Source organism: Cervus canadensis, chromosome 4 (genome assembly GCF_019320065.1).
Source record: "Cervus canadensis isolate Bull #8, Minnesota chromosome 4, ASM1932006v1, whole genome shotgun sequence".
NCBI classification, from domain to species: domain Eukaryota; kingdom Metazoa; phylum Chordata; class Mammalia; order Artiodactyla; family Cervidae; genus Cervus; species Cervus canadensis.
In genome coordinates this window covers 14771095-14791690 of record NC_057389.1, presented here as the reverse complement: position 1 = coordinate 14791690, position 20596 = coordinate 14771095, and the positions used below count along the sequence as shown (strand labels likewise).

Here is a 20596-nt window from a genome sequence, read left to right as displayed (position 1 = left end):
ATTCATTGATGCGCAACAGGAACTAACACTGTGTGAGGTCTGTCCACACTGAATCCGCACCATGGGCTGTGGTGACTCTCAAGAGGTTCATTCTGCAGGGAGGAAAAAATACAGTCCTGAGAAGAGGGCTGGCATAATGAGCCACCTCAGAACCTTCCTACAGGGGTGAGTATCCTTGGTTTGTCTCTGCTAGAATTTTATTGATATGAATCTTTTTCAAATATGTGTTTAAAAATTTTTTTGGTATATCTGTTTTCTAATTTTGCCTAATGTGGGAGTTAGGGGTAAATTGGTTTCTTAAAATGTTGTCCAGATGTTTTATATTCTTTTTCAGCCTGTGGAAGCAATCACTGGTAGTTTGAAAAATCATCAATTCCTTGGACATTTTCTATAATTTGTACATAAAAATAAAAGGGACTGGGAACCACATTCTGGAAATGATCTTTGACAAAGTCTTAAATTCTTTTCATAATCATTGATCTGTTGAGGTTGCCTCTATCTTCTTGATTGAATTTTGGAAGTTGGTGTGTTTCTCTTTAAGTATATCATTTTTATTCACACTTCAAGTTTATTTTTCATAAAATTGCATGTACATATTTTAGCAATGGGAAAAAAAAATCTCCCTGTATCTGTTGATTTGTCTCCTTACTCATTCTTAACTTTTCCTAAAGCTTATTTTTATCCAAAGGATTTGTTCATGGATTTGTTTTTTATTTTATTTTTCCATTTTTGAATTTATTAAGATATATTTTTACCTTTATATTTCTTTTTTGTTCTTTTCAAAAAATATTGTATTTATTTTGGCTGCACTGGATCTTAATGAGGCATTCAGGATCGTTAGTTGCAGCATTCAGGCTTCTTAGTTGCAGCATGTATACTCTTAGTTGCAGCCTGTAGACTCTTGGTTGCAGCATGCATGCAGAAGGGATCTAGTTTCCCCATTGGGGATGGAACTGTGCCACCTGCATTAGGAGTGTGGAGTCTTACCCACTGGACCACCACGGAAGTCCCTCTTTTTGTTCTTTAGGTTTGCTTTACCTTCTAACTTATTGAAATTGTATACTTAATTCTTTCATTTTCATTATTTCTTGGTTTAATAATGGAAGATCATCTAACTATAACCAAAAAGTTTAAACCATCTCCCCTAACTAAGAAAAAATTAAATACAATGTTACTTTTTTCAAATCATTTTGAGAAAAGTGAAAACAAGAAAAAAATGTGTAATCTGCATAACCTGGTTTAACAAATGGGGGCATATCATTTTGGATTGTTTTCTTTCCTCTGCTCTCATTTTCTCTGTACATATTTTTCAATGGCATCATATTATATACAGTTTTACTTTCTTCAATTTTTAGATAAGTTTTAATGTCATAAAATTAAAATGTATCCATCATTTTTGATAGTTGCATAGTTTTCCACAGTTTGGATATAGTATAATTTATTTAAACTATCCACCACTGAAGTTGTTTCCTGTTTCCTATGTTAATAGGGTCACTATTTAATAAGGGCTAAAAAAGTAATAAGGGAGGAACCAATAAAAATACTGCATTGAAACTGATCATACATATCTCTTTGTGCAGCTACCTTGTTATTTCTAATTTTATTTTCTGCAGTGTCAACATAGGTTAAAGTTATGATATTGCATCTTTTGTTCTCCTTATGATATTACCTCCCCCTTTTCTTTTTGCTGCCTTTTAACCAAGTAAACTTCCATCTAATTTATAATCTAACCCCATTTCACCTTATATAGTTCATGTATTCTTAATCTTACTGGGGACATGAAGGTCATGTTTTCTAACATTTACTTGTATTTCCCTCTATAGTAGGTATTTAAGTTTGATTTTTAAAAAATCTTGAATGTTGTCTTCAATTCATTATGCCATAGAATGTCTTTATAAACCAATCATAGTATTTTTCTCTCCCTGTTTCTCATTTTTCTGTGAGCAGTGGGCTATTCATGTTTGTTGTCTCTCCACATGCCAGTAGGTTAGATTTTAGCTTTCTTAAGCTTGATATTAGTTATTTTGTTGATTAGCAGATTCCTCTCCTGTAGACTGCAGAGAGAAGGAAGGGAGAGGGACACCTGTGCAGTCCAGGAGAGGAGGGTTGATTGGGCAGTGTTTTCTCTCCATATTTGGTGAAGGTGCTATGCAGGTGTCAGATTTCTGGGTCCAGGCTTCTTGACTGCCTGTGTCTTAGCCAGCTTGCCTCATGCTTTATGTAAACTGCAGCTATGTCCAACTGCAAACTTACAACTTGATATGGCCTCTGTAATAATTTGAGGGCTTCAAATGGTGCTTATTCAAATTTTTGAGATACCAATTGAAGGGATGTGTTTTTACTCTCTGCTGTCTTAGAACACCCAGCTATTAGATCTTATCCTTACAAATAAGTGACTAGGTGCTGGAGAATTTGAGAGTTATTCCTTGACTGTTCTTATTTGCTTTATATCTTATCTACTTTATGTATAACTGAAACTCCTCTAAGTTTCTGCTTTGTGGATGATTATTGCCGTGGTTTCTAATTTGAAAGTGACTTTCTCATCTTTGATAACCCTTTGAACATCAGTGGAAATCTAAGAATAGGGGATGTGAGGCACTTACACTTTGATTCACATATCTAGTTCTTTAGTTCTTTTAACATTATCCTATTGACTTGAATGTCACAGGCTTTCATAGAACATGTAATGACTAAACAAAGAATGAATATCCTCTTGAACTTAAAGGATACTAATTATCATTGTACAACTTTTGTGTTATTCTTCATATGTTGAAAACTTTAAGGTTTCTTCATGTTTCTAAGATTCTTCAAATGGTAGTAATGATAATCAGGTTCTGATTAGAAACAAATGGGGACTACTCTTGAAATAAATTCAACTGTTTATTCTTTTCACTTATAACATAACTTTTGATTTTGTTCCTACTGTCCTGCAGGAACCTCACATATAGTTTATCGGCAGCAACTGCTTTTTTCCCTCCTTTTTCAGGTCAAACATCAGAACTGATTTTTCAAAATGAAAGTTCTCGGGATAATAGAATGTCTTTTTTTTCTCTGGCAATGGGAGTCTCGTTTATTTGAGTAACTCAGTGAAGGGATTGTTTTACCAGGGGCTTACAAGAGATTGGGAGAATGTTTATCTCGCTAATCCTGGGGTAATGGAGAGAGAATTTTCTTCTCTCTTCTATGGTTCTTAGACCCAATGAAGTCAGGAATGCTAAACTTGACTGAATCTACAGTTTCTTTTTGTTGTTGTTAAATACATATTTTTTAAAATTTTATTAATCACTGGAATCAGTGTGCAATCATATACTCATTTTGAGTATTTCTGTATTTCTATCCACATATACAATAGAAGACAAAACATAACTTCCACTTCTGGAAGATAGGCATTTTATTTTTGAACTTTCCAAATGCTCGTCAGTGCATATCACTAATAGAAAATATTTTGCCAACTAGAAATAGAGACATAGAATCTTTCAGAGCCAGGCATATGGGTTCTATCAAATGTAGTAGATATTTGTGGATTTTATCTGCCTGGCCTCACTTAACCTTTCTTTTGCTAAAATTACCATGGCGTTGGCTATTCCATCTCACCTTGGTGAGACTATCAGGTGAGATACGTCCTTACCCGATGCATGACTCAACTACATGATGAACATGACTCAAGCTACACTGATGAGACTTTGCTTTTTTCCTGAGAATTACCCTGGCTCATAAATCCTCATTAAGTGAGGATTGACTTAATGCATGCATAGTACTTAAAAGCATTATTGGCACAGGGTAAGCAGTATACAAGTGTGAACTTTATTATTAAGCAGAGTGACAGAAGATTAGAAAGTGGTTAGAGTTGGAACAATCCGCCTGGCTGCCCTAAAGCACACTCCTAGCTCCTCTACCCTGATCTCCAGAATGACCTCGTTCTGTCAGTTCCTCCAAGGCCAGATTATAAAGCATTTCCTCCAATTCTGTGAACTACCCTGTATCCTTCTGATAAATTCATTTTGACTCAACTTTCTCTTCTCGCAATCCAAAAATCCTGATGGATAAAGAAAAACTCTCAGTACAGTTCCAAACACTGGACTTCAGTAATATTCTAAGATTTAAAAATTATTTATATTTACTTTGGAGTGTGTTTTCTTATTTCTTCTGAATATGCTACTCTACTGTTCTGGGAAATTATGTCAAACAAAATAAAATATTAGTAGGATTACCTGGCATAGAAAAAGTTGGGACATGCAAAATGATGGAAATAATGTGCTCTTAGTATTATTTTTTAAAGAAAAACTCATTGTCATCGTCATTAAAATGATGTATGCAGACACTGTGCTTAGAGATTTCCAGATATTATTTCTAATCTTTCTAGAAACTCTGCAAATAGTATTAACTCATTTGACGGATGGGAAAGCTGAATGTTTGAGGCTTGTACATTAGTTAGCCTCTACCGAGACTTCTAACCCAGTTCTAATCACTGCAAAACCTGCAGTCTCTCCTACAATGACACAAGGTGGTTTTCTTAAATTGTAAAAATCTTTCTGTTTCGATACTTGAGATGTGCAGTTGAGTTTTTTAAATGGTGTGTATTCATTCCTTGATTAAATATGTACTGAGTGACTGTGTGGGTAAGGCCTCTATGAATGTAGTAAATATAGCCTCAGAGGATATGTTTTAGGAAGTGGGGATGGCAATATGTAGAAGAAGGAACTTTGTAGATTATTTAGAATAAATGTAAAATATATCTACTAATCAAGGGAAAGGATAACAGCTGATTTTCATTTTTATTCAGATAATCCACTCAAGATTTATTTCAGTTGACTCCAGAGAAATATTTTTCATTGTTCCCCTGAGCCCAACCTAGCCTACTCATCAAACGTATATTCACATAGTAGTGTGTTTAGAAGCCATACTAAGGTCTAGAGAATTTTAGTTCACTTAATTTCAGGGTATTTCTATGCAGTAATGATGTAAAGAGTGTTATTTAATGAAGAGAGCTGGAAACTTCTAGAAACTGGATAGAATCCCAAATTTACCAATCCTGCTGTTACAGTTTTAAACACATCGGAGATGAAAAGCCACCATCCCAGCCTCCAAGGAGCTAGAATCTAATGATTGTGCAGAAACTTTCATAGCATCTCTGGACAAATCAAGCAAGCACTTTATTCTTGCCTTTTCTAGCACTCATCATGAGGATCTTGCAGAAAGGTACAGAATACTGTAAACTTTAATCTTTTCCTTCCCTTCAGTCTCACACTACGTAGTATACCTGTTTAGCAATAGAAGGGAAGAGGTTAAACAAGCTGCCCTCATTGACAGTAAAGTTTACTTAGTTTGTGCAGAAGAAATTTTCTGTGTGCTCAGAGATATCAATGTTTGCTTTCTATGTAATGGAAAAAGACCATAAAGGTAATGAGTATGGCTGAAATGCCAAAGAAGCATAGCCAGGCTTTGGTTCTATCCATTCTGGAAGGCTTTGTATGTATATTCAAATTCATTACTACTGCTTCATTTTATTTTAAAGACTTGGTCTATGTGTGATTGTATTTGAAAAATCTGTGCAGTTGAGGAGATTGTAATATTTCTGTGGAGAAATTAAATTGATAAAATAAAATGAAAGAGATTCATTAAAGAATGAAGCCAAATAGAGAGTACAAACACCTGAATAAATGATTGAGGGATAAACAGGCTAAGCAGTACCTAAGTGTGAGCTTTTATTCTTATTAAACAGATTGCTGGAAGGCTACAAAGTGGTTAGAATTGGAACATTCTGATCACCAGTGTCAGTTTCCTGAAGAAACTTAAAAAAAAAACCCCAAAGCTGTATTTTTCTTATAACTGCTTTTGATGCAGTAAAATATTCAATCTCCTTTTAATTTTTTTTCAGATATTTTTCATTGGTGGTGGAGGGTGGGGATCAATTACCTTATAATAATAATGAAAAAAAACAAGTTGTGGCTAGTTTTATGTTTCTTATTCTGTCTTAATCTGAGGGTGCTAGCTCGGAGTCTCACTGGGCTCTCCTGGGAGACGGCGGGCTCTGTGGGTTCACATGGGAGGCAGGCTGAACAGAGTGTATGTCCCTGAGGCAGCACCGCGTGCCTTTTGGGTCAGCGATCCCACAGTTGGGAGGCGCAGAACTGAGAGGTTCAGGCGCTCAGAGCCCCTCCCCAGACCGCAGCATCCCAGGTCAGTGGGACCAAGCTTGGCCAAGGTTTAAAAGATGCAGACTCCAGGGATCCAGACAGATGTTCCAAACTAGCATATCCAAGAGTGGATCCTGGAAATCTGCCTTCCTAACCTGGAGATCAGCTAGAATTCCATGCTACTATTTCAGCTCTTTGTGTAGAAGGAATGACCCTCCCTCTTTGCTCCACTTGCATGGTCGCGGCCATGTAGGGCACATGAATAACCACCACCATGCTCTGGAAGAGAGACTTGCCTTCAGGGCAAGCTTCTCAGTACATCCGCCTCTTTTAAGCCTCCACCCACCTCTCTCACATGGACAGCTTTGCTACGTGGTAATCTAAATTTGATATTTTCATCCAGTTTTCCCTTTTTCTGGCTTGGCTTTGCCCTGACTGGTTATTAGGTGGCTAATAACTATGTACCTTAAAGATAAATACTGGTGTATAATCATTTCAGTAAAATTACTTGGGAGTTCCAGAAAATGGACCTTTACCTGTTGAAGTGCCATAACTTTTTTTTAAAAAATGTTAAAACTCCTCAGCTTTCACTAAGTATTGAACCTTTGTATGTTTCCTGATGATTGAGAATTGTCGTTAAAATATGACTTATTTTACTGTGCTATGCAGTATATTAGGGAAGTCATTGAAGCAGATAATTTTCTCCTGCATTTTTGTCTTATGTTGTTACTGGTTTTGGTTTGCTTGTGTGCTGCTGTTAGCTCTGCCTTTTCCTTGAAAGCCGGCTGCCTCTGTCCCACCGTCAGGACGTTTGCCTGGGCGGTGCACGTGCTTTCATCTCTCTGTTTCTGATCTCTGTGGGCTGTAGTACCACATAGCCAAGCTGCTGAGAACTAGGTCTTAATTAGAATGAGCTGGATTCTGGGCAAAGCTCTGGCAATCTTTCCTGAGAGACACTGTCCAGCTCTGGAAGAGGAATATTGTGACTTGTATTCTGGCTGCCCAGAAGGTTTTGTTTACTTGCTTGCTTTGATTGCATGATTGCATCTTGGAGGACCCTGTGTTGTTGCAGTGGTTAGTTCTGAATCGCCGAGGAGTTATTGTTTATAATGTAGAACTTGGAACGAGCATTTGTCCACGTGTGTCAGCATGTTCCTGTCTCACACGCTCAGGATGGAGAGAAAGGATGCAATGTCCAGCTGGCACGCAGAGCAGACACAGTTCGGTCAGTGATTTTTCTTTCCCTCTCGGGATGGCAGCCGTGCTGGGTCCTGGGCCGCAGCAGCAAGGAGACCTGACTCCTCTCCTTCCTATTATTTTGCCCAGAAAAACTGCTTGGCAACTGGCATAACTTCACAGCCCCTCGCATGCTTGGTCGTTTAGGAAAATGCACCTCCTTTAAATATGCTGATAGTCTAAGCAAAGAATAGCACCTGCAGGGTTATCTTATGAGAGCAAAGGGCCAAGGCGCAATGTGCAGAGAAAACTACCACTACCCTGGCTGTTCTGAGCAAGGCGATTGTGCCCTCAGAGCGGCCAAGTGAGACACACGGCTGGGGGACGGGAGGAAGGACGTTCCTAACTTACAGGCTCAGTCACAGTAGACCCCTTGGTGGTGACAGGTAGGGCCACTGCTTATAGGAGACATAGTTACCAAAGTCAGTAATTGATGCATGTATCTTTGAGGTCAGTGAGGACTTCCTCCTGGCTTTCTGCTCTTTGCCATTAACACCATAAATCCACCTGCCAAAAAATGAGAGCCATCACCAAACTTTCTTGGCTTCACCTTGGTTTATTTTTTTTTTATCCCTACAAATCTTACTTCCTCTCTTTCTCTCTCTTTCTTCCTGCCTCTCTCTTCTTTGCTCCTTATTCCTTTTGGACCTAATCCCAAAGTATATTTTATTTGACTACTTGATGCACATTGAATGTAAAGAGTGGGAAAATCGTATTTATGACCATCGGGGTCTCCGTGTCTGTAATCAGGATGGTACAGGCTGCCCTAAATGGGATGGTCTCCATGGTGAGGCGGGGCAGAATGTGCCAGGCTTTTGTGAGATGAAACGCACGGCATATGTCTGGACATATTTGAAGTCCGCCGTTTCAGAGTTCTGATCCTGAGTTTATCTTGACTGATCAGCATGCAAGGCAGAATCAGAGTGTATCCGAACAAGTGGCAAAATGGGATAGAGCTTCAAAACGACTTGAAAATAAAACCAGAAAAAAATAGGTTAGAATAAAATTAATAAAGTGATGTTTAATTCTTTCAGCTGTAATATCAGTGGCTATTTTTTAAAAAAAACAATTAAGCAGTTACTTCAGCTTTTAAGGGACAGGTTTTAAGTCCTAACAAGGATTCATGATGAAATACTGTGCCAGCTCATACACATTCTTATTCTTGTGTTAACGATGCTGTGAGAGAAAAGTTTAGTCCCTTTGCAAAAGAGGTGTTTTGTTTTTCAAATATTGAGTTAATTTCAAATATTGGCTTTTAAATTTTGTTGTCAGATTTGTTGTGAAAAATTACTGTGTTTTTATACTTTCAAGGTTTTTTAATCTGTGGGCTTCCACTCAGTCGTTGATGGGAGAAGATTCTGGTTGGAGCTGCTTTGGCTTACAAAGGTAAGTGTAGCTGTTTGTGGAGAAAGGCTGACCTTATAACCCCTCACCAATTTATCCAGAGACTAAGTATTGCCCTTTGTCATATAGCTGCCATATGCCTTTTTAATGTGCATTATTTCAGATTTGTTTTTTACCAGGTGATATTTAGAGACAAGGATAAAGTGACATTGAATGTAAAAGAAGAAAGTATAGGTCAAGAAATATTCAAGGAGGTGTGTTCAAGTGGAAGGGGACAAGGATAAACCTGTGACTGATTCATGTTGATGTTTGGTAGTTCTAACCCTGGTTCAGTATCCCAACATAATACTGTAAAGCAATTATCCTTCAATTAAAAATAAATAAATTTACAAAAATAAATACTAAAAAAACAAAGTGTATTTGACTTCATACTTTGATTTTATGGTCCCTGTAATTCACTTTTGGTTTTACTATGATCCTTAGATGTACATATGTCTTTTTGAAGCCAGATATAGAATAGGTGTCAGGAGTATGGGATTCTAGAGTCTGATAGCCAAGTTCTATTCTGGCATCACCCTTAGTTATGTGATCTTGAAAAATTATTTAAACTCCCTGGGTCTTATTTTTCTCCTTTAAAAATGAAAGCAATGAAACCGTTTTCCTCATAGGATTGTTGTGAAATTATAGGTCATGAATCTGAAGCACATGGCTCAGTGCTTGGCGTGCAGTTAAGATGCAACGAATGTCTAACTTCTGCTTAGTCTGTTCTAGCTGCAAATGAATTTCTTTTCAAATTCTGACAAGCAAAAGACACTTCCAAAATTAGGAGAAAAGGCAGTTGTCCTTGAAAGAGGCCTACGGATGGCATACGTTAGGTGAATTAAACACAATAAACAGAGGAAAGCAATAAAATCCCCTTCACAGGCATTCAGAAAATTTTTTGTTATATTAGAGAGAATTGATGATTAGGTATTAGGAACTCACAGATTTATAAACTCTCTGGATTGAGTGTGGAAATGTAAGTAAATATCACCCTTCCCAACTACCCCATTTAGTGTTTTCTTCTCCTTACTGTATTCCCGTGGAATAGACATTCATCCTAATACTTGAACGCTTCCACTGATGGAACCCCATCCATGATCTTATTATGTGAAAAATCTTTTACTTTGGGCTGAAGTCTGCTCCTCTTGTTCTCACTCATCCTTTCTAATTTGGCTTCTGTGGCTCTTCATACATCAGTGACTCACAACTTTGAATATAGTTATTTTCTATATTTTCCACTTCCTTCTTTCCAGATGTAAATCCCCGGTTCCTTCAGTTCAGTTCAGTTCAGTCACTCAGTCGTGTCCGACTCTTTGCAACCCCGCGAACCGCAGCACGCCAGGCCTCCCTGTCCATCACCATCTCCCGGAGTTCACCCAAACCCATGTCCATCGAGTCGATGATGCCATCCAACCATCTCATCCTCTGTTGTCCCTTTCTTCTCCTGCCCTCAATCTTTCCCAGCTTCAGGGTCTTTTCAAATGAGTCAGCTCTTTGCATCAGGTGGCCAAAGTATTGGAGTTTCAGCTTCAACATCAGTCCTTCCAATGAACACCCAGGACTGATCTCCTTTAGGATGGACTGGTTGGATCTCCTTGTAGTCCAAGGGACTCTCAAGAGTCTTCTCCAACATCACAGTTCAAAAGCATCAATTCGTCGGTGCTCAGCTTTCTTCATAGTCCAACTGTCACATCCATTCCATGACCACCGGTTCCTTCAACATTTCTCAAATGACATGATTTTAAGTCCTCTTATGTTATGATTGATAAACTTTGGAACTGGACTTATTTCAGTCAGAAATTATATTTTGCTATGAACCAATAGGAACCACCAAACTAAAGGCTTAAAACAGAAAGGGGTTTATTTTTCTCTCACATAGAAGAGACCCTGCAGTAGACAGCTCAGTGGTGACTCAGCGGATTCATCAGGGACCCAGGACCTGCCAGGTGTCTCCTCTGCCTGAAGGCGTGATCCTCATTTTCAGGTTCTGGAGGTGGCCACTGTGGCTACAGCCACCAGTGTTCCCATTGCAGGCATGAAAAATGGGAAAAGCCAAAAGGAACAAGAGTGCAAGCCTCCTGAGTCTGCCTCCCCTTTTAAGGAGCTCTTTAGGACTCTTTAATAGCAACTTCTATTTCTCACTGGCCAAATGGTATCACGTGCTCAATTCTAATGCAAGAGAGGCAAAGAAATGTAGTTTTTAAGCAAGGTTTTGTTGCTACCCTGGATAAAAGCAGGGCTCTTTTGGTAAAAAATAATAATAATAATAAAAGAGTAGGTTAAATATAAGATAGGTAGTGGATAGTCTGCATCAGGATGTCCTCTTAAAATGTCCTCTTCTGAATTGTGGCTCCCCTGCTTCAACAACAGTGTAGATATGGGATGACCCTGAGGAGAAGAATGGGACTATGTCTGTCTTTGGAAACCCAACTTCTAGAATATGGTACTGATTAATGGAAGATCAGAGAAAAACTGCAGAGCAGTCCTTCCTTACTTGGGTGGATCTTTGTTTATCCAACTGATCTGAGCTCAGAGCCAGTAATCTAACTGCTTACTAAGGCTTCCTACCTGTTGAAAGTTGAACACCTGCTCTTTGTTGGACTGTTTTCTGCTCTACACTATCATCAGTGCACAAATATAGCAGGACCATAAACCAGTTTCCAGTTGTGCTAATTTCTTCCTAAAGGCATAACTTATTAAAAGCTTATCAATAAATGGCATAATTGTAAAGTCATTTTAGAAAGGTAAGTTACTTAATAAAGTTCTTTATGGCATATGTGTTAGTACCAATGATATTTTAATAAATTACTCCAAATTACAGTCCTGTTGGGATGGATGGCACCTAGAAAATTCATCCAGTCACATTTTTGATAGCTTTTTTTCTGTCCAAGAATCCCAGATTCACTGGAAGGGGGATGAGAAGGAGGAAGCATAGTAGTAACCTTTCAGAAACACTCTAAATAAAACTAAAGAAAATGCATACTTACTATACAAGGAGTCTTGGAAACTTATTCCTGGTCTCTGAAAGTAAAAGATGAGATAAGATGAATTGGTGTGTCACTGACATCAACCAGTCATCATTCTCTCTAGAGAGAAACCCAGACCTAGCTAGCTCAACTATGGTTCAGAGGTAAGTGGATGTGGTATAATAATCAAGGGTCTTCCTCTTGCCTAAGTCTAATGAATATAAGTATGTGATGAGTAACTTCATTCCAAAAGAACCTGAAAAATGCCTCAGTTGGTTTGTTCTCTGGCTCATTAGACAAAGATTGATTTCAGCACCAAGAACGCTGGCATTTAATATCACTTATGAGGCCAAGTTGAAGAGTATACTCTTTTTCATGTTGTTTTCTACTTCATTTCTGTGTTAGAGATAGGAGTGGAATGTAAGCTTACAGTCCAAGAATAGGTGGATGAATGCAGATTGTGTCTGGTCTCCACACACTCTTACTTGATTCTGGGGGAATTTTATCTGACATTCACTGAAAGCTTCTCTTCAGCAGTTTTTCCATTAGTTCATAGGAAAAAGTGGCAAAAAAAAAAAAAAAGGTTAAATATATGGTTACTGATTTCATAAAGGCAATGGTAGCTTTTGTGGTAGAGGGAAAAAAGCCCAAGAGTGCATTTTACTTATGATCATTAGCCTGTGTTTTCTGTGAGTTCCAGTACTATCATATATTTTACAGTGCTTCCCAGCAGGCACTTGTGATAAAGAACCTGTTTCCAGTGCAGGAGATGTAAGAGACACGAGTTCTACCCCTGGTTCAGGAAGATCTCCTGGAGGAGAGCATGGCAACCCACTGAAGTATTCTTGCCTGGAGAATTCCAAGGACAGAGGAGCCTGGTAAGCTACAGTCCATAGGGTCACAAAGAGTCGGATGCCACTGAAGCGAGTCAGAAGGCACACATTCATTTATTTAATGAATATTACTCATTTACTTTGTACCTACTATATGCTTGGTATTGTGCTAGGTTTGGAGCATGCAGAAACCTGTGAGAAATTGTTTCTGCCCTCATAAAACTTACGATTAAGTGGCTACTGACAGCTTACCAGAAAGTTCGTAGCAGAGAATGTTAATTGTTAATTCTTCTAAGTTTCACCTTTTAATGGAAAGAGTTATTTTATATGTGAAATTTTCCTGTAAGAACCTTAGGTGACGTTGGATGTCTGTTTTTAACCTCTTACAGTAATAATAATGTTCTGACCTAGATTCCTGAAATATAGGTATTGCATCCAGGTTGACTCACATATTGCAGATCTGTACAATTGATAAAATGTCATGCAAAGAAATAGCAATTGAATTTGTTGGTTGTTGAGCCTACTTTGTAGTCAAAATTCTAGTGGTCTCAGAATGACTGGAGTCTGCCGGTTAAGGTTTGACTCTTATCATGTGGCAGCTGCGGTAAACTTGATAAAGACACAGAGGCAGTTAAGAAGTATGTAGTTCAAAGTGAATCATATTTAAAGGATTACTTAAGAAAATGGAATCATGTCTCCTGTATCCCAAAGAAATCAGATAGCATGTTTTTTTTTTCTTTTTAAATCACCAAAAACAGACTTTCCCCCTTGAACCTTCTTTCCACACAACTTTCGTTTCTTATTTCAGAGTAGATTTTGTGATGGTTTCTCTCTCCCTTAATGTAGCCTACTGTGAGAAAGTTTAATCTTTCCAGGATGGAAACCACAGAAAATACGGACATGGTCAGCAAATGTTATTACTTCTTTGTACAGGAGGCAGAGAGTGTCTGAACCAGTGATTCTCAAGCCTGGCACATACCAGGGCCAGCTGGGGTGCTTGTAAAATGACTGCTGCCTAGGTCCTAGTTTACCCAGAACCACACAAACTCTGGGGGTGGGGCCCAGGCATTTGCATTATTTTCAGATATTTGTGGATGATTCTAAGCATGCAGCCAGGGTTCAGAATAGCTAGAAGCTCCCATTTCTGTTGAAAAGGAAAGAAATCAAATCAAGCTAGTTTATACTAAAGAGCAAACAGCTTTTAGTGTCATTTGAATTTCTGAAATCAGTATCTAGTGGATATTTTGGTCAGTGTGATGAACTGTAATGACAATATCCAGGCAAGGGCAGAAAATGTTTCAAGCAGGAGACCCTTTTGTATGTTTTGAATTTCACCAGTGCAATGGTTATCCCATCTTAGTTAGACAAGTGCTTTCCCTGTGTGGCCCTGGCTTTGAATTTAGCTTTCGCTTCCTAAAACCAAATGTGTTAAAACACTTATCTGATGCCCAGATTTGAGTAGATTTTTCTTAAAACTGAAATTATAGGAAGAACTCCATGGATAAGGGAGCCTGTCAGACTATAGTTCATACAGTCACTAACTGTTGGACACGACTGGAGCAACTTAGCACACACGCACACAAATAGGTTGAATGCCCAGATCCTTGTTGTCCACCTGCTTAATCCCTTTATCATTACAGCTCCATCTGTATAGGGAAAGTAAAATGGACACCCTGAAATAGTCAGTGGGATAGAAGCGTATTTGAAATCTCATTTGCTTTTTTTTTTAAAAAAGGTATTTTAGTCAATAAGGACGGTTGTGGGATTCAAATTATCGAAGCATTTCTCAGATCTTATAGTCACCTAAAGTGTATTCACCTATTTATTACATATTCCTGTGCATTAACCTTAGCTTAGCATTTATACATTCAGATTAGAATGCTTATACTCTTCTTTTATGGGCAGGTGGTAATACCTATTACTTTTGTAAAATTCTTCAGTATAAGGGTATGGGCAATGGGGTATGACAGAGCAGAATTTACATCCTGGTTTAGCTTTCTTGTGGATAAAGCTGTGTGAACTTAGGCAAATTAGCGATCTCTCCAAGCCTCAGTTTCCTTATCTGTAAAATGGGAATGATAAAAGTTCCTGTCTCTTGAACTTGTCATGGAGTTTAAAAAAGATAATGCATGTAAAGCACATAGCACTATGCCTAATACATAAGAGCTAAAAATTATCATTATTGCTTCTAGTGTAATTCAATTATTTGGAAAAAAAGGTTGAGGGAAAATGAATAATTGCTTTGGATTAAGGATTTTTCAAAGACTTCCCTGGTGGCTCAGACGGTAAAGCGTCTGCCTACAATGCGGAAGACCTGGGTTCGATCCCTGGGTGGGGAAGATCTTCTGGAGAAGGAAATGGCAACCCACTCTAGTACTCTTGCCTGGAAAATCCCATGGGAGAAGCCTGGTAGGCTACAGTCCATGGGGTCGCAAAGAGTCGGACACGACTGAGCGACTTTACTTAAGGATTTTTCAATGGAAAAGATTGCATTTATCCCCTTGCAAGTATTTGAACTGTAATAATTTGAATGTCTAAAATCTAAAATCAGGCTTTGACAATGTATTTCAAAGGAATGCTGTAAAATTTCATTTTTTTGGTATAAACTTTATCAAAGTCATTTTGCCTACCTCTAACATTTTATGGGAGTGGCTAGGAAATATGCACCTGTTAGAAAGAAGGAGAGAAATGCAGTTTACTTCTGGCAAGTCACAGGAATTCCTTGGGATTGGGATGGGACGGGGTGGGGTGGGATGTGATCAAATCAGGAAAGTGCTGCTATAAATTCTAATTTTTTTAAAAAAAAACACAGCTTCCAGTCTTATTTGAATGCTAATAGATTGATTTATCTCTGAACTAATTCTGGGTGAGAGACAAAACTTTGGGAACAGAATGTAAAATTAGTCACTGGTCTTCCAGTCACTTTACACAGATGTGTTCACTGACCCTTCTGGTCACCTTCTCCAGAGCACAAAACTACTGTATATTTTCCTCCTCTTTCAGTATGTTTTAAGTGATATTATTTAAGTGACTTTATGTTATCAATCATTTCAGAAACAAAATACAAACAGACACAACAAGGGGCTTAATCTAAAGATGAAAGCAATTCACAAAGAGCCAGATGGAAACTAAATTCCCCACATTTTTTCCGTTGTCTTTGAATTTTCTTTCCCTTGGGGTATCTTTTCTTTCTCTCTTGTCACTGATACTAATAGGTTATTGCAACTTGTGCCTATCTTTACTGTGTTCCTCTCTTAGCAGTTTCCAAATTCGAGAATCATTACTCCTGTAGCTCTTGAGGGTAAAAGCCAACCATGTTTCCATGTATAGATCTGTGGTTGGAATCTTACTCAGTTATTCTGATAGTTACAAAAGTAGGCATTGACTGATGTGTGATAGGAGAAGAGTGTCTAATTTCAGGAATATTTTATTTTGGGAACAGGTGAGAATTAAGGTTTTTGTTTTGTTTTTGTTTTAATTACTTTTTGCTTTTGTTTTACATCTCGATAAATTCACCATCAAATCACTAGTATATATCTTTATGGGGCTTCCCTGGTGGCTCAGTGGTATAGAATCTGCCTGCAGTGCAGGAGCCTCAGGTGACGTGGGTTCAATCCCTGGGTCAGGAAGATCCCCTGCAGGAGGGCATGGCAACCCACTCCAGTATTCTTGCCTGGAGAATCCCATGGACAGAGGCGCCTGGCACGCTACAGTTCATAGGGTTGCGAAGAATCAGACACAACTGAATTAACTTAGCACATACCTACATATATCTTTACAGACTATGATTTTTCTATTCCTATAACTATTGGAGTTTATTCTAACCTTTCCTCTTCTATATTAGGCATGTTTGGTTTGGGACTTCCCTCGTGGTCCAGGGGTTAAGACCCTGGCGTAGGTTCGATCCCTGGCCAGGGAGTTCCACATGCCTCTAGTGTGGTGCGGCCAAAAAAGAAAAAAAAAAAGTGTATATATTAGGTGTGTTTGCTCATTGCTACACCTTTTCGGTTATTCATGATCCTAATTCAAATTTTTAGGTGAAATAAAATGCGTTTCCTTTTAGATTATGTTGCAGACATCAAATGATTTAAAACAACAACAACAACAACAAAGTATTCTACCATGAGCTTAATGAGTCATGCTCTGGGACAAAGTGGGGATTGGCAGAAGGAAGGAGTGAAGTGAAGAAAAATATAAACTAAAAGCAGGCATGTATCAGGAAAAACTCCAGCAGGGCTGATGGGCTGAGCATTATTGATGCTGCTTTATGATATGTGTCAAAATAAATGCAGGAAACAGCTTTTGCTTCAAAGTTTGGAATGCTGTGGTAACTGATATTTAAGTCAAGGAATGTTACAATTGGAAGAACTGACCTAAAACTCTTTCCAAAACCATCAATTTTATTTATTAAACTTACTGACGAAAAGAGAAGTGACAAGAAAAGACATAGATCATTTATTTATTTGAGAAGGTACTCAGAGTTCTTTTCCTTGGTAGAGCAGCAATTAAGATGGGTTTTGTTATGCTCAGCATGTGCATTGCCCTGGTTTAAAATTGTTTACATATTTACTGGCAAGGCACTAATGAAAATAAATCAGCCCAAAGGACTTTTATCTCCCTGTCTGTGGAACACTGTGAAAGTTGCATTTTTAATGGATGATGACCACAGTTGTTTTTAGGATTCCTGAATGAAGTCATGAAGTCTTAAGAATTTTGGAACCCAAAATTTTGACTCATGTTACAATTTGAGTAACTGCTTTATAGAAAAGGGCCTGGTCTAATTTTGATCCCGTGGCTTCATTATCTTAAGTTGGAGGCTCATTTGCTGAGAATGATGATTCTAAGTCCCATAATTAAGGCAAATTTTTACTTCAAGTTATTTAAGTTGTGAGAAAGAGATACACAGAGGTCACTATTTCTCAAATCAGGTGTCCTGTGCTACACTTTGGAAGTTATGTGTGCCTCAAAATAGAGTGTAGGTCCCTCTGTGAAAAAGGCTTTTTTTTTTTTTTTCTGGAGCAAGATTTCTAAGAGACTTTAACATGCAAATGGACATTGCGAATAATCAGGAAAGGACATGGCATTCGGCATTTCCCAGACTGTTATCAAGAAGTATCTATTCTCATCTCTTAGAACTCTGTTTCTCAGAACATAGTTAGGGGAAATCTGCCAGGAGCGATAGGGTTCCTTGTAAGTACATAGCTGGCAATGAGCCACTCCGGGTCGTTGTCTTTCAGATGGTCACTGGCGCGCCTGATTCAAGAGCAGGGCTTGGGAGTCTCTTCTCTGTGCTACTTGTATTTGTCCTTTCTGAGAGAGCGCATCCAGCGGAGTCTACTGGCCACTATCCAATATGTGCGTGCTAAGTTGCTCCAGTGCTGTCCGACTCTGTGCGACCCTATGGACTGCAGCCCGCCAGGCTCCTCTGTCCATGGGATTCTCCAGGCAAAAACACTGGAATGGGTTGCCATGCCCTCCTCCAGGGGATCTTCCCAACCGAGGAATCAAACTCACATCTCTTACATCTCCTGTATTGACAGGCAGATTCTTTTCCACTAGCATCACCTGGGAAATCATCATTCTATATGGTGCATTCCTTTTGATCTGTCTTTAACCATGGTGCTCCAGAGTACTTTGGCCTTTATACATAGTCTTTTGGCCTTAGCATGAATTTGTGGACCAGCTAGCAGTGCTCAAGCTAGTAATATAAAAAGACCCAAACCACAGAATTTTGGCACTGTTTTTCCTTAGATGGAGACGGTTGGATGGCATCACTGACTCAATGGACATGAGTTTGAGTAAACTCTGGGAGTTGGTGATGGACAGGGAGACCTGGCGTGCTGCAGTCCATCGGGTTGCAAAGAGTCAGACATGACTGAGCGACTGGACTGAACTAAGGACAGGTAGCATTAAGGTATAAGCATTAAGGACTGTTCTGTTCAGGTAGCATCCATCTTCATGTAAGATATTCATTCAATCATTCTTTCAGTAGTATAAGATACCTATTATGTATTGGATACCACGTTAGGCTATGGGGAGGCAAATATGAATAAGACACCTTCCTGGTTCTCAAGCAATATATGGGTGATTTAAGCCATTTATATAACGGTTGGTCTTGCTTGCTTCTTAAGATCTTATTTGGATATACAATCGGCCACTTCATTTTTGAAAGTCAGTATAGATGATTGAAATATATATACATGATTTTCCCATGACTGTTAAATTTGGTCTGAAAAGGAAGAAAGAAAGTGAAGTCGCTCAGTTGTGTCTGGCTCTTTGCAACCCCATGGACTGTAGCCTACCAGGCTCCTCCATCCATGGGATTTTCCAGGCGAGAATACTGGAGTGGATTGCCATTTCCTTCTCCAGGGGATCTTTCCAACCCGGGTCTCCCGCATTGTAGGCAGACGCTTTACCGTCTGAGCCACCGGGAACTCCATTGACAGGTCAGTATAAACCCCCCACAGGATTTCTGCCATAAGCCATATGAGGTCACTGCTGAACCTCAGAGCAGGGCTCCTCACTTGCTTTGCACAGGGCATGTCATTCTTTCACACAAGCACACAGTAGAGTTAGTAAAGTACAGCAGAAAACATGTTCTCTAGAAGAACAAAGAACTAGAGCTCCAAGCATCCTTACCTTGTCCTGAAGAATCCCGGTCCAGCTCCCAAGATGAAAGGTTGCTGCTGAACCATGAAAGACGCCGGGATTCCTGGCCTCCAGAGGACAAGAATTTAATCCGGGGCCAGAGGTGAGGCTTGATCGCTCAGAGCTTTTGTGTAATAAAGTTTTATTAAAGTATAAGAGAGACAGAGGAAGCTGCTGACATAGGCATCAGGAGGGGGCAGACTGATGTGAAGTCTAAATTTTCTGCAGCATTCCCCTACAGAGACCAGCTCCAGGCAGTGCCAGCCCAGGTAAGGGTGACCAGGAATGCACTACTTGGTGGGTGTTTAATTGATAACGAAGGTGTATTATGTTCTCTTCCCCCTGCAGGAGACGTGGTGAAATCTGTATGATGCCATCTTTTTTCCCCTGTGCATTCTCAGGCCAGGCAGCCCAGACGGCACCTGACTGTAGGACCAGAAAGGAACAGGGCAGTAGCACCCACAGCACAGCCAGAAGGAACCTTTTGATAGCAGTTGTGTGGATCTTTGCTGCCTGGGAGCTCTTCATCCCTGTGCTTCAGTGCAGGCCTTGACGAGGAACAGAAGTCCAGGGCAAGAGAAAAATTAATTTGTTCTCTTATCTGAGTTTAGAAGGATCCTGTGCTCAAGGCTTCTTGGGCTTCAGATTCAAACACTGCAGTGTAGAGGGATCCCTGCACCGTTGCGCTCTGATTAAATATGTTGTAAATTACATGCCAGAGCATCAGCAGGTTAAAGGTCTACTTGGGTTTAAAAAAGGAAAGATTTCCACCTGAGAAGTTTAGAGATATATATATATATATATATATATATATATATATATATATATACTTCACAGTTAAAGAAAAAGTTGGGATATCTTGGGATAGAAAGGTAACAAGGCAAAAATGACTGAATTTACTATTGATGTTGATACCAGTTGCTAAAAAGATTGTTTTGGATTACTTTTCATTCATAGCCTGAGAGATAGTGAATGGGGAAAGGTACTCTTCCTGGGCCTTCTCCTCAGAACCCCATCACTCACCCTTCTTTTTGAATATTCTGTATAGCAAAGCAGCAATCTCAGGCTTTATTCTTTATGGGTTCATTGGGGCTTCCCCTGTGACTCAGCTGGTAAAGAATACAACCACGATGCAGGAGACCTGGGTCCGATCCCTGGGTTGGGAAGATCCCCTGGAGAACGGAAAGGCTACCCGCTCCAGTATTCTGGCCTGGAGAATTCCATGGACTGTTTGGTCCATGGGGTTGCAAAGAGTTAGACACGACTGAGTGACTTTCACTTTCACTTTCTCACTTAGGTAGCTACTGACCACAGAACTAAGTTTTTCCTTCAATAGTTCTTTGCACACGTGTTTTTCACAGTCCTCTGAGGTTCTCACCATGCAGCAGAT

The 20596-nt window shown here is 39.2% G+C and overlaps 1 long non-coding RNA gene across 5 annotated transcripts in view; it reads left to right on the top strand.

The window, feature by feature from the left end:
- The window catches only part of LOC122439514, a 517062-nt gene that overhangs the window by 180038 nt on the left and 316428 nt on the right, over positions 1 to 20596 (top strand). For 4 of the 5 annotated variants that reach the window (XR_006268903.1, XR_006268898.1, XR_006268896.1 and 1 more), the window contains one exon: positions 8685 to 8759. This is a non-coding gene — a long non-coding RNA (uncharacterized LOC122439514). Of the gene's footprint in view, positions 1 to 6967; positions 7363 to 8684; positions 8760 to 20596 lie in introns of those variants that run through there. The other variant, XR_006268901.1, reaches the window with a different exon arrangement.